We start from the raw sequence: 12,572 nt of genomic DNA, 5'->3' as shown, positions 1-12,572 counted from the left end.
CTCCCCATTTGGTGCCCGGCAGCGCCCTCTGCTGGCCAGACGCGGGCAGCGCTGCGCGCAGCTGCCGGCAATGACCGCCCGGTCCTTCCTGCCACGCTGCCCGGCTGGGCAGCGATGGGAGCGGAGGCTCCCTGCCCTCAGCCCGGTGCGGGAGCGCGCCCCGCTGCAGCCAGGCGCCCCAGCAAGGCTCTGCCCTGGGGGGCAGGCAGGTGAGTGTCTGGTCGTGCCCCCGCCTGCCCTGCTCGGGCTGGGGAGCAGTGGGGCCAGGGCTCCCCAGAGTGACTTCCCCGCCCCTTCGGGTGGTGGGGAGAGGGAGCTGGGCTGGGCTCTGGCTGGGCACTGTGTGAGGGGCAGCTCTGGCTGAAGAGTTGCCTTTGGGCAGGAGAGATGGGATGGGCCCCTGCCCCCCAAAACAGAGCAGAGCAGGGCGGGGGGTGGTAGCGGCAGGCGAGGGCGGGGAGCCAGGTGGTTCGGCGCCTGGTTCCTAGAATGCAGGGGGCTGTGGGCTGGGCGTGGGGGCACTTTCCTACGTGCGCCAATCCAGCCCACGGGTCTTGCGGAGAAGCCTCCCAAGTTCGAGAAAACTGGGGGAGGGGGAGAGCGCAAGGGGGGAGGAGTGCGGCTTTGCCAGCTGCCAGCACTTCCCCTCCTGCCTGCCGGAGCCCAGTGGGCGGCACTGGGGGAGGCCTACCACAGCCCCAGGGGGCCGGGCCCGACTCTCAGCAGCCACTGATGGGCTGGACTGGCGCATCTGGGCAAATGGAGGCCAGACGCTGACCTGGCCTCGCGCTCCGTCCAGAGCCGCGCTCCGTCCAGAGCCACACTCCCACGCTGGGGGCTCTGGCAGCTGCCCCAGGCTGCTGGTGGCCTGGTGCACAAAGGGTGGCAGCCGTGGGCAGGCCTGGGCTGGTGCAGGGAGCCAGGGGCTCCTGCTCCTCCTGCTGGTTCCTCCTTTGAACCATTTCCCTTGTGGCGTCTATAAATAGCTGGCGACGCCGGGGCCTGCGGTGGGTTTGATTTTGGCTCTTGGCGGCCTCAGGGGGTTGGTGAGACAACGCGCCGAGCGCCTTTCATCCCCCACCCAGCCCGAGCTGCCTCTGAAGTGGTCAGGGCTCAGGAAGACACAGAAGCTCCCTCTCCACCCGCCTGACGGCCCCAGGAGCCCGCCTGGGATGTGGCTGTCTCTGCGCAGCAGGCACAGTGGCCCTGCATCCCATTTCCTAGGGTGTATTGCCCCAGGCTGTGCCCAGCACCCTGCACCCAGAGGCAGAGAGAGCTCCCAGTTCCCAGTGGGCTGGGCCAGGCCAGGCCTACCCACATGGCATTGCCCAAGCCCCTGGCACCACAGCTTCCTGGTGGTCCAGATTCCAGGATCTTCCAGGGGCTGGGGCTGCCGGCCACATCCTGCCCCCCCCTTGGGGTGCAGCTGCATGGCCCCTGAAAGCGAAAGCAGGAGGGGCCGTGGGAGGCTGGTTTCAGGCAGGTGGGTGGCTGGGCTGGGGCAGCTGCAAGTCATCAACAGAGAGGGGATTTTCTCTGGATTTCCCCCTCTTGTCTCATCTGTGCCCACACGCCCCAGCTCCCCAGGAGCCCCCTTCCCCCATGGCTCAGGTCAGGGGAGACACAGCAGCTGGGCCAGGCCAGACAGGCCACTCCCTGGAGGTGCCTACAGCTCCTGCCAGGCGCCTGCGCAGCTCCTGAGCCAGCCGCCTATGCCCCTCCCCCTGCCTTTGGGTTCTTGCAAGCAGAGTGCCAGGGCTTTGCTGAGCAAGGGGGAGAGGGTGGGGGCTGGCTGAGTGGGGAGGGTGAATGGACAGAGAAGCATGGCCCATGCAGAGGAGTTGCCCCCATGTGACAGGAGGGATGGGGAGAAGGGGGGCACCTGGGGCCGGATGCCATGTGGCACTTGCCTCAGAGGACACATGGGAGTCCCGAGAGCTGGACTCTTGTTGGCTCAGCCCTCAAGCACAGGCTGTGTAATTGCCCCAGTGGGAGGGGTGACCTGGCCCTAGATCCCTACCCCCTGGAAGGGACTTTGGGAACAGAGATCCAGCAGGAGGGGAGACCTGGAGTCGGATCCCTGTCCCCAGACTGGACTTGCCTCGCTCGCCTTCGTTTAGGGAAAGAAAGTCTGTGCCCAGTGTGTTTTGGCTTGGCAGCTGGGCCCAGGGCTAGGACTATGACCCTAGCAGAGTCAGGCTGCCAGGGAGCCCCTCCTTGCAGCAAAGGGGGGGTTGGAGGCTGGGTAGGGTGAGCTGAGGTGAGGCAGGAACATTTTGAGTCTTTCCCTCCTGGGTGCTTGTTGTGGCCAAACAGGTTGTGCCTGTGACCCCACCCAAGTCTCCTGCGCAGCTCGGGGGGAAGGGAGGCTGCCCCTCCCTGGCATGCCCTGCTTGCTCCAAGCCTCTCTGGCTTGCAGTGAACCACCCCATTGCCCTGGGTCCTTCCTGCCACATTCCTGTGTGGGCACAGGAAAGGGAGGCTGGCAAGGGGGGGTACCCAGGTGGATCCCCTCTTCCAGTCACCTCAGAGCCTCCCTGTCCCTAGAGAAAGCTGGGCCTGGGATGTCTTCTGGGGCTGTGCCTCAAAATTCACATCACCACCTCGAGCAGCAAGCTGGGACTCAGGGCTGTCACCTCAGGCCCCCTCTGACTCTGCTGAGGCAGGGAGAGAACCCAGGAGTCCTGGCTCCCAGGCCCACCCACCTCCACTAGCCTCCTGGAGCCAGGGAGAGAAAACCTGGAGTCCTGGCTCCCAGGCCCACCTGCCTCCTGGAGCCAGGGAGAGAACCTGGAGTCCTGGCTCCCAGGCCCACCAGCCCCCACCTGCCTCCTGGAGCCAGGGAGAGAACCTGGAGTCCTGGCTCCCAGGCCCACCAGCCCCCACCTGCCTCCTGGAGCCAGGGAGAGAACCTGGAGTCCTGGCTCCCAGGCCCACCAGCCCCCACCTGCCTCCTGGAACCAGGCCCACCAGCCCTCACCTGCCTCCTGGAACCAGGGAGAGAACCTGGAGTCCTGGCTCCCAGCCTTGTGTTCTGACCCAAATGCAGCTTTTCTCAGTGCTTCAGCCCACACGCTGGGCGCCCTGTGGGCCAGCTAATTAAGGCCAGGTGCAGGTGAGCCATTTGGACACGCTGGGAGCGGGGCTGGGAGGGAGCGAACTGGTTTTCCTGCCAACTGACAAGCCGCGGCAAAGAGAACAACCGGCGGGGGGAGGGGGGAGTGTCCCCCATTCTGTCTGTCTCAGGGCCTGGGTGTGGGGGTTGCAGGCAGAGCCAGCGGCAGATGGGGCGGGTGTGTGTAGGGATGGGGGGGCATGTGGAGGGAGAGACAGGCGGGACAGAGGGAGATGCGTGGGGGGGTGGCTGGCTGGCACAGGAGGAAGAGGGGGTGCCTAGACGGAGGCACCGGGCCACAGAAGAGGCCCCCCCTTGCCACTCTGAGTGGAATGCGGGGAGTTTAACCGCGTGACACAAGCGTCCCCCAGCATTGAGCTGTGGCCCCCAGGCAGCTGGAGGGGGGTAGGCCTGCGCTGGGCCCGACGCGGGGGGCTCAGACCCTCGTGCCAACACCGCCGCCAAGGCAGCACTTTGGAGCCACAGGGCAGAAACAGCCGCGGCCCGGCCCGGCCTTTGGCGATGTCCGGCCCCGGGGCGGCCCAGACCACCCCCCACCCCCGCGGGGCTCCCCGGCCAAGGATGGGTCATCCTTTCCAGCACCCCCCGCTGTGACTCAGCCCGCCCCGCCCCCGCCGAGCGCTGTGCAGCTTTACGGGCCCATTGAGCCGGGCCCGGCGTGGACGCCGTCACCCCCACCCCCGCGGCGGGGGAACATCCTTTGGGGTTCTGAAGGACAGCGCCCCCCACCAATGAGAGGCTGGGAGCCTACCCCGCTGCCCAATGAGCGGGGAGGGCGGGCGAGCGCTTACTGGTAGCGGCTCGGGAGGGCGAGGGGCGATGCCGAGCGGCGGGGGCCGGCCGGCGGGGCGGGGCGGGCCGGGCCGGGCCGGGCCGGGCCAGGTGAGGTGGGGGCGGGGCGGGGCGGGGCGGGCCAGGTGAGGTGGGGGGCGGGGCGAGTGAGGGGCCCCGGGAGTCCGGCCCCCAGCGGAGCCACCGACCGAGCGCTCGACCCGCTGCTGCACCTGAGCCGAGCCGCGAGCGGTGAGTGCTGTGCCGGGCCGGGGGGAGCCGGAGCCAGCCCCAGCCCCTCGCCCGGCCCGGCTGGCGGCTCAGCGCCGCGGCTGTGAATAGCCCTGGGGAAGGGGCAGGCAGGTGGGTGGCCCGGCCCGGCCCGGCGATCAGCGACAGGCAGGTCTACGCTGCCCCCTTGGCAGCTCCCCCAGTGCCGGGCCGGGTGGGGGGTGCTCACCGGACAGCCGGGGCACCCTAGAGGCTGAGTCCCCATCGGGGTGGCAGGCCCGGCTGATGTGGACACGTCGCCGCTGTGGGTGGGCAGGGTGCCAGGTGGAAGGCGTGGGGAGGGGGGCCGCTCGCATCCCCTGGGCCGTGCTGGCAGGTGGGGGGCCAGGGCTTTCCTGCTGTTGGGCTGGGGGGACAGCGCGTGGCAGAGCTAAGCAACCCCCACCCGCCTGCGTGCCATCTGGGGTGGCGCTGGGGGTGGCTACTCTGGCGTTGGGCTGCTTTCTGGCCAAGTGCCCCTGCCCCACGCCTGGGCAGACCCCAGTGGCAGGATGGGTGGGTCTGGTCCTCGTCCCCTGCTGAGTGGGGACCCTTGGTCCTCCTGGGCTCCGGTGGCTGTGATGGTGAGTGGGTTGTCCAAGGGAGCAATCCCACGCCCTGGTGTTCCCCGAGCCCACCATGGGCCAGCAGGCAGGCAGGGCCAGACTCCATCCTGCAGTTGTCCCCCCCAATGTCCGTGGCAGTTGAACTAGGCCCTGCAGATACCCAAAGCCCCTCCCTGCCCAGTGGCTGTGGCTTGGCACATGCGATCTGCTCTGTTTGTGTAGGACCTACAGTAACTGGGGTCTCTGCTCTGCTCCTGTGGTGAGGGAGTGGTGGGTGGAAGTGTCACCTGGCCGTGGGTGAAAGGGGGGCTGCGTGTGAAGGGACAACCCCGGTTAACACTTGTGCAGCCCAGGATGATTCTGCATGTCTGGCACAGGGGCTTTGGGAATATCTGGGCCAGCCTGAGCTCTGGGCAACTGCTGCGCCTCCGTGGGCTGCTGGCCGGAAATCTGGCACCCCAGCACTCTCCCCTTCTCTGAGGCTGCTGGACTCTGTCCTGAGCCCGCCTAGCCTGTGGCGCCTGTTCCCACCCAAGCGGGCTGCCCTGGTGGTGCTGTTTACCCAGGGGCGGGCACCTATGTACCCTCCCAGCACCGTCTGGGCTGCAGCCCAAGGGGAAGCAGCTGCCGGCACAGGGCTGAGGCTACCCCTGACTTGGTGGGATCTACCTTCCCTGGCAGACCTTGTGCTGGGCCAGAGTCCAGGGGCGTCTCACGGCTACTGCATGGGATCCCTGGGTTCTGTCCTGGCTCCGGGGAATGGGGTTTCACGTTAGAGTGCGGGACAGAATGGGGGCTGGGAGCCATGACTCAGGTTCTGCTTCTTGCTGCTGACAGTGCGGCTTTGGGTGAGTCCCTTGCTGGCTTCTTGCCTCAGTTTACCCCTCCCTGACAGGGAACTGGCTCCTGCTGACAGTGGCAGAGCAGGCTGCTCCTCTCTGCTGAGGCCTCCCACTTTCAGCCTGCTCAAGAGCCAGGGGAGAAGCTGTGCAGTGCCTATCGGCTGTTGCCACATGGGGTCCCCGGCTGTGTCCCTCCTGTGGCTGGCACCCCATAGGCCTGGGCCATGGAAAGGAGAGGGGAGCTTGCAGGAGCAGCCTGAGGATGGCAGTGTGTGAAGTGTCAGCAGGTCGGAAGGGAGGGGCTGAGCTCTGCAAGGCAGGAAGTGCGACCTTGTGTGGGGGAGAAGGCAGAGCTGAAGGGCCCCAGGCACTGGGGGGCTGGGGGGTCAGGCGGGGAGGCAGTGTGGCTGGGTGGCTCTGGCATGCCGTTGCACAGGGGCTGTGGTGCTGGCTGGGCTGGGGGAGCCTCTGCTGCATGACACGGGGCTGAGCAGTGGAGTCTGCAGCTGTTTTCCTGCCCAGTGATGAGACCCCCAGGAGTGAGTGCAGGTGGGCCCCAGCCCCTTCTCCCCATCCATGTCTCCTGGCTGGGGGGCGGCAGAGAGCCCTGTGTGAGTGGGAGGGATGCTGCAGCAGGCAGTGTGATTGCTGCTGCCAGGCTCTGTGGTGGGTGACGGGTTGGAGGAGGCTTGGGGGCAGGCTGGATAAAGGGTCCCCCACCCCACACCCCACAGCAGGATGCTTGCCAGAGGAGACTGGTCCCCACTCCTGGGCAGCAGCTGTAAGGATGTGCCCTGCTGGGGATGGGCCTGGAGAGCAGCATTGCTGGAGTCCCACACGCCCTCCCGGGCCCTGCCATGGGTGCAGCAGGTGGGCTCAGTGGGCCGGGCTGGAGGAGCAGGGGGAGGGGAAGGGGCTGGATGATGAAACCACAGAGAAATCACTTCTGGTAGCACGCTGCAGCCTCAGGAGCCCACGCTGCGCCTGGGGGCCTGCCGTGGTAACCTTGGCGTGCTGGGGGTAGAGGAGCTCCAGGAGTCCCGGGGGGCGGGGCAGAGCGAGGCTGATCGCTGTCTGGATCTGATGGGCGCCTCCTTTGGGCTCTCCCATGGGGGCAGGGTGTACCCAGCAGGCCAGCGCGTGGCCCCCCTGGCTGCAGGGGCACGGTGCATCTCAGACCAGGTGCCTGAAGGGACGCTGACCCTGGCCCTGGGGGCTGGGCTCGCTCCTTTCCGGGTCCTTGGGCTTGGAACCGGGGAGGGGCATTTGAAACCCCACCAGCAGGAGATGCCTGGTGCCCATGCAGGGAGCCCTGAGGACCTGCCCCACCCCACGAGGCGGGTGACCTTCAGCTCCTGCAGGGAGGGGCTGGGCTGGGCTGGGCTGGGCTGGGCTGGGCTGCTCGTGGGGGCCGTGCCCTGCCCAAGTGCGTTCTTGGCACCTCCCGGAGCGCTGGGCCTTGGAAGCCCGCGTCCCCGGGGAGCAGCCGGCGTGACTTGGCTGGGTTCCCCGGCGGGGGGCGGGGGGAAACGAAAGCAGGTGATGCGGAAGGAGAAGTAGGTCAGGCGAGCTGGCCTCTCCCAGCAGGCGGGCTCAGGGCGTGTGTGCTACCACTCCAGCCTGGCCCCATGGGCAGCGCCCCACCAGCCTGGTGAGTGGTGCTGTGTGGGCAGGTCCTGCTGCCTGGGGCGGGTGGGAGCTCTGCTCCCCGTTGCGTGTCCCCCCAGGGCTGGGCAGGGAGGCTGACATGGCTCCGGGCTGTGCTGAGCTGAGCTGCCTGCTGGCTGGGGGGGTCAGGGGGCACTGCATCCAGTCCTCTGCCCACCCTGTGGGCACCTTCCCCAGCCCTAGACTGCAGCTGACCGGCTTGGGACCCTGCCAGGCCCCTGCACCGAGGGCAGCAGCTTAGCTCCGCTGGGTGGGGCAGGGGGCAGTGTGGGGGCAGGCGCTGGTGGTGGGGAGCCAGGAAGCACCACTGCCAGGACTAGGTGCTCCTGTTGGGAAGGGGGTGCAGAGCCCAGGGACCCGTCCTGCCTCCCTTTCCCTGTGCCGGGGCATGGGGGCAGCATCAGCTGTAACCGCCACTGGTGCTCAGGGCACTGCGGAGATTAGGCCCCTCTGATGCAGGTGGGACCTGGTCCAGAGGGGGAGGTGGGATGGAAGTTCAGCAGCAGAAGCCTGTTGGCTTGCAGAGGACATGAGCCTCCCACTGCCCACAGGCAGCAGGGGGCCCTCGCTCCTGGCAGGCAGGGCAGCCCCAGTGCAGGAGCGGGGACACTGTGCTGGGGGTGGGTCTCCACTAGCAGGCAGGGCAGCCCCACTGCAGGAGTGGGGGCACTGTGCTGGGGGGGTCTGTCTCCCCTGGCAGGCAGGGCAGCCCCAGTGCAGGAGTCGGGACACCGTGCTGGGGGAGGTCTCCCCTGGCAGGCAGGGCAGCCCCAGTGCAGGAGTGGGGGGGTCTCCCCTGGCAGGCAGGGCAGCCCCAGTGCAGGAGTAGGGGGGTCTCCCCTGGCAGGCAGGGCAGCCCCAGTGAAGGAATGGGGGGGTCTCCCCTGGCAGGCAGGGCAGCCCCAGTGAAGGAATGGGGGGGTCTCCCCTGGCAGGCAGGGCAGCCCCAGTGCAGGAGTCGGGACACCGTGCTGGGGGGTGTCTGTCTCCCCTGGCAGGCAGGGCAGCCCCAGTGCAGGAGTCGGGACACCGTGCTGGGGGGTGTCTGTCTCCCCTGGCAGGCAGGGCAGCCCCAGTGCGGGAGTGGGGGGATCTCCCCTGGCAGGCAGGGCAGCCCCAGTGCAGGAGTAGGGGGGTCTCCCCTGGCAGGCAGGGTTGACCTCAGTGTTGTGCCCACCCCCAGGGTTATGGGGAGTAGTTCCCAAGCCTTTTGGCTGTGGGGCCAGTGCTGTGTGGGCTGTGGGAGTTGATCTGGGCAGGGTGGGGCTGGTTCTTGCTGGTGGCCTAGTTCTGAGCTCTGTTCCAAGCTGTGGGGATTAGAGCTGCCAGGATCAGTACTGGGCTCAGGTGCAGCTCAGCAGCTGCCGTGGGGTGGAAGCTGGGCTATTTCTGGGGGGAAGGGGCACTGGGGGCCAGCCTGGGCTCCAAGCAGCCGCCGTCCTCATGGGGCAACTCATCAGCTTGGCCTGATGGATGCTGAGCCCAGTGCCCTGGTTGCCTGCTGGGATGGGGCTGAGGACCCTGCTGGCTTCCCCTTGTACACAGGGATTGGGCTGGGGGGCTGCCTCATGGAGCTGGCTGGGGAATTGCCTGGCACCGATGCTGTGCTCGTCCCATGGCGTTGGCACTTGGCGGGAGGCAGGTGCCTGGCTTGCAGGCCCTGGATGGGGGGCGCTGTGGTCCCCACTCCTGTGTTGTGACCATTCCGCATAGCTCCCACACCTCCACCAGCTGGGCTGGGCTGCTCTCGGGGTCCTGGTGCTGCTGATGTCAGAGTCTGAAGAGGCCTTGCAGGTCCTGGTGTGCAGGGTGTGGGGGCTCTTGGGCTGAGATCCGATGTGGCTCCCTGCATGGATTCTGGGCCCCAGCTTTGGCCAGCTGTCACTCTGCTCCTAGCTGGTGCCAGGCTGAGAGCTGGCACTGCCAGGGGCCTTCCCTGGGGCTCTGCCCTGCCAGTTCCCACAGCAAGGGGCTGGCTGGCTTCCAGCCAACTCCCGTGACTTTGCACTCAGCTGGGGGGAAGCTCTGGATGTGGGGGGAGCTGAATGCAGCCAGGGAGCTGGAGGGGAGGGCACTGGGGCAGAGCTGGGGGTGCAGAATTACCCCTGTAGTCAAGGGCCCCAGGTGGAGGCGGGGGCTGACTGCCAGACCAGCGCTGGGAGTGGGGCCCTCCTGGGGCTGCAGGAGCTGCCTGGGTGCCAAGTGCCCGTTGCATGTTCACCCCAGGGCAGAGCCAGAGGGGCAGCTCCAAGAGAGCCTCTTCATGCCTGTGTTCGGCAGCGCCAGGACTCTGCTGTCAGCCGCAGAGGGAGGCTGAGCGTGGCCAGTGTCAGCGGTGGGGGGGGACACTGGTGGTGATGGGGGATGGGGGCTGGTGTCGCCAGCAGTGGGGGGAGGGGATGGTGGCTGGTGTCGCTGGCAGTGGGGAATGGTGGCCTGTGTCGGCGGTTGATTGGGGGGAGGGGTTCATGGCTGGTGTTGCTGGTGGTGCAGGGGACGGGTTGGTGGCTGCTGGTGGTGGTGGGGGATGGTGGCCTGTGTTAGTGGTGGGTGGTGGGGGGGATGGTGGCTGGTGTCAGGGGTTGGTGAGGGGGAGGGGATGGTGGCCGGTGTTGCTGGCAATGGCGGGGAGGGGATGGTAGCTGGTGTTGGTGGTGTGGGGGAGGGGTTGGTAGCCTGCGTGGGCAGTGGGGGGAGGGGATGGTGGCCGGTGTCAGTGGTTGGTGAGGGGGAGGGGATGGTGGCCAGTGTCGCCAGTTGGTTGGGGGGAGGGGTTGGTGGCCGGTGTCAGTGGTTGGTCGGGGGAGGGGATGGCGGCCGGTGTCAGTGGTTGGTCGGGGGAGGGGTTGGCGGCCGGTGTCGCCGGTTGGTCGGGGGAGGGGATGGTGGCCGGTGTCAGTGGTTGGTGGGGGGAGGGGATGGCGGCTGGTGTCAGTGGTTGGTCAGGGGAGGGGATGGCGGCCGGTGTCAGTGGTTGGTCGGGGGAGGGGATGGCGGCCGGTGTCGCCGGTTGGTTGGGGGGAGGGGTTGGCGGCCGGTGTCGCCGGTTGGTGGGGGGAGGGGATGGTGGCCGGTGTCAGTGGTTGGTGGGGGGAGGGGATGGTGGCCGGTGTCAGTGGTTGGTGGGGGGAGGGGATGGCGGCTGGTGTCAGTGGTTGGTCAGGGGAGGGGATGGTGGCCGGTGTTGCCAGCGGTGGGGGGAGGGGATGGCGGCCATCTGTGCCTTTCTTGTGAAAGCAGGAGCCGGTACTCGGCAGCTGCCCACCCCTCCGTGGCTGGGTGGCTGTGGCGCCAGTACCGAGTTCCGGTGAGTGCTGGCGCAGAGGAAGCCCTGCTGGCCGGTGCCTGGGCCGAGGGGGCTGTGCTGGGGGTTCCCTGGCTGGGTGGGCAGCTGGTGGCTGTGCAGGGGTCTCTTCGAAGACCTGAGGCCCTCTCCCCATGGCGGGACCCTGCGGGGCAGGCAGCAGTCTGGATGGCGGCCTGGCCCTTGGTGAGGCGATGGCCCTGCAGCGCCCTGTGCTCTCCCTCTGCCCGCACACTGCAGGGCTGGCAGGGACCCCTGCTCAGGCCCCCATGTGCAGTGGGGGCAGGCCTGCAGCTGAGGCTCTGTGGCCCTGGTGAAGGTGGACAGGCTGAACTGCCCTCCCCAGCAGGATGGGGGGTCTGTTCCCCACCTCCAGGGCTCGCCCTGGGGCTGCTCGCCCGCTGGTTTGGGGCTTTTTACTGCTTAATATTTCCTTCCTGTTTCCCCCATCGGCTGCGTTTCAGCAACTCCTTCCTTCCGCTGCTCCTACCTCCCACGTGGCACTGCTCCACACCAGCTGCCCCCCGGGCCACAGCCCCTTCCCTGGCTGGGGGCATGTTGCTCCCCCAAGGGCCACAGCCTGGTACAGGGCTATCCCCTCCTCGTCACCTTGGTGTGAGTCCCCTGGGCAAGGCCTGTCCTATGGGGCTGGACTGGGACCCACCTGGTGCAACGCAGTTACCAGCATACAGTGCTACCCAGAGCACCTGGTCAGGTGCTGGGGCTTATGGCTCATTGGGGGGGGTGTCAGGGCTGCACACCTGGGTGCCCTGGGGGCTCCTGCTGGGTGGGAGTAGCAGAGCAGCCTGGGCGCTGGCCAGGGGAGGAAGGCTGGAGGGGTTCACGCAGGGCAGCTGTCTGGGAGGTTGAGGGGAGCTGCCCAGCTGCGGTGGGGGGCAGGCAGGGGAGCTGTCTGGGCGGAGAAGCGGGGACAGGCTGGAAGGAGCTCAGGCAGGGGGAGAAGGGGCCCTGAGCAGAAGCTGCCCGGCAGTATTGCCTCGGAGGGCTAGGCTAGGAGCCTGCAGCAGGGAGCATGGGGCTGGCTGGCTGGTGCCTGGCCGGTGGGCCAGCTGGTGGGTGTCCCCTGCAGCTGCGAGGCGCTGTTTGTGGTTGGCTCTGGCAGTGGGTGATTGCGACACCCCGGGGGTGACTCACTTGCCACCAGTGGGCGCCTCCTGGCTTAGGCCTGTGTGCCCCTCCCTGCCTGCCTCACCCTGCTTATCTCCCGCCCTTAGTGTGTGTGGCAGGGTCGGCTCGGCTGCAGCCGTTCCCCTCCTGCGAGGGGCAAAGGGCAGGCCAGGAGGGCTGGCAGCAGGTGCTGGCAACTTCCCTCTCTGGGAGCTCTGCCCACCCAGGGACCCACAGCTGCCCCAGGCTGACTGCTTTGCCCCTGGCCTGGCACTGGCTGCAGCAGATCCTGGGCAGGGCTGGGGGCTGCGCTCTGTCCCAGGGGGGCAGTCAGTGCCAGGCAGGCTGGGCGAGGCTCCTGCCCTCGTGTGCATGGGTGACACTGACTCCTGCCCCTGCAGTGCTGAGAGGGCTGCAGCCAGGGCCAGAGCCCCGTGCAGTGGGGAGCAGACAGGTAGCCTGGCGCATCACCATCTGCCGTACAGGGCCTGACCCTCAGTCTTGGGCGTGCTTGGCTCCCACTGGCTCCTGCAGGGCGTGGAGCACCCCAGGGCACTGGTACCTTTAGGCCTGGTACCCAAATGGTCCCTGCATCCCACCAGGCTTCTCATCTGCCCCTGCCTGCTGGGGGGAGGGCTGGCGGCGGGGCTGGGTGCAGCGAGGAGGGGTCAGTGTGGCATGGGGGACAGTCTGGGAGGATTTGGTGTCTCCAGGAGGACCACTTGGGAGTCAGCACAGCATGGGGGCAGTGAAGGGGGCAGAGGGAGGGTCAGTGCAGTGGGGGGCAGTGGGGCAGTCAGTGCAGCGGGGCAGCAGAGGCAGTGGGGGGGTCAGTGCAGCGGGGGATGGTGCCTGGCCCTGGCCGCCTTCCGATAGCTGGGCAGAGC

The 12,572-nt window shown here is 67.9% G+C and overlaps 1 protein-coding gene across 2 annotated transcripts in view; it reads left to right on the top strand.

The window, feature by feature from the left end:
- The first annotated feature begins 90 nt into the window (after positions 1–90).
- The window catches only part of ZBTB7B (zinc finger and BTB domain containing 7B), a 25,777-nt gene continuing 13,295 nt past the window's right edge, over positions 91–12,572 (top strand). The window contains exon 1 of one of the 2 annotated variants that reach the window (XM_074981309.1): positions 91–209. The gene's annotated coding sequence lies outside the window, so the exon portion shown is untranslated. Of the gene's footprint in view, positions 210–4,030; positions 4,160–12,572 lie in introns of those variants that run through there. The other variant, XM_074981308.1, reaches the window with a different exon arrangement.

This window comes from Carettochelys insculpta, chromosome 30, assembly GCF_033958435.1.
Source record: "Carettochelys insculpta isolate YL-2023 chromosome 30, ASM3395843v1, whole genome shotgun sequence".
NCBI lineage: Eukaryota > Metazoa > Chordata > Testudines > Carettochelyidae > Carettochelys > Carettochelys insculpta.
This window is presented reverse-complemented; position numbering and strand designations above follow the sequence as displayed.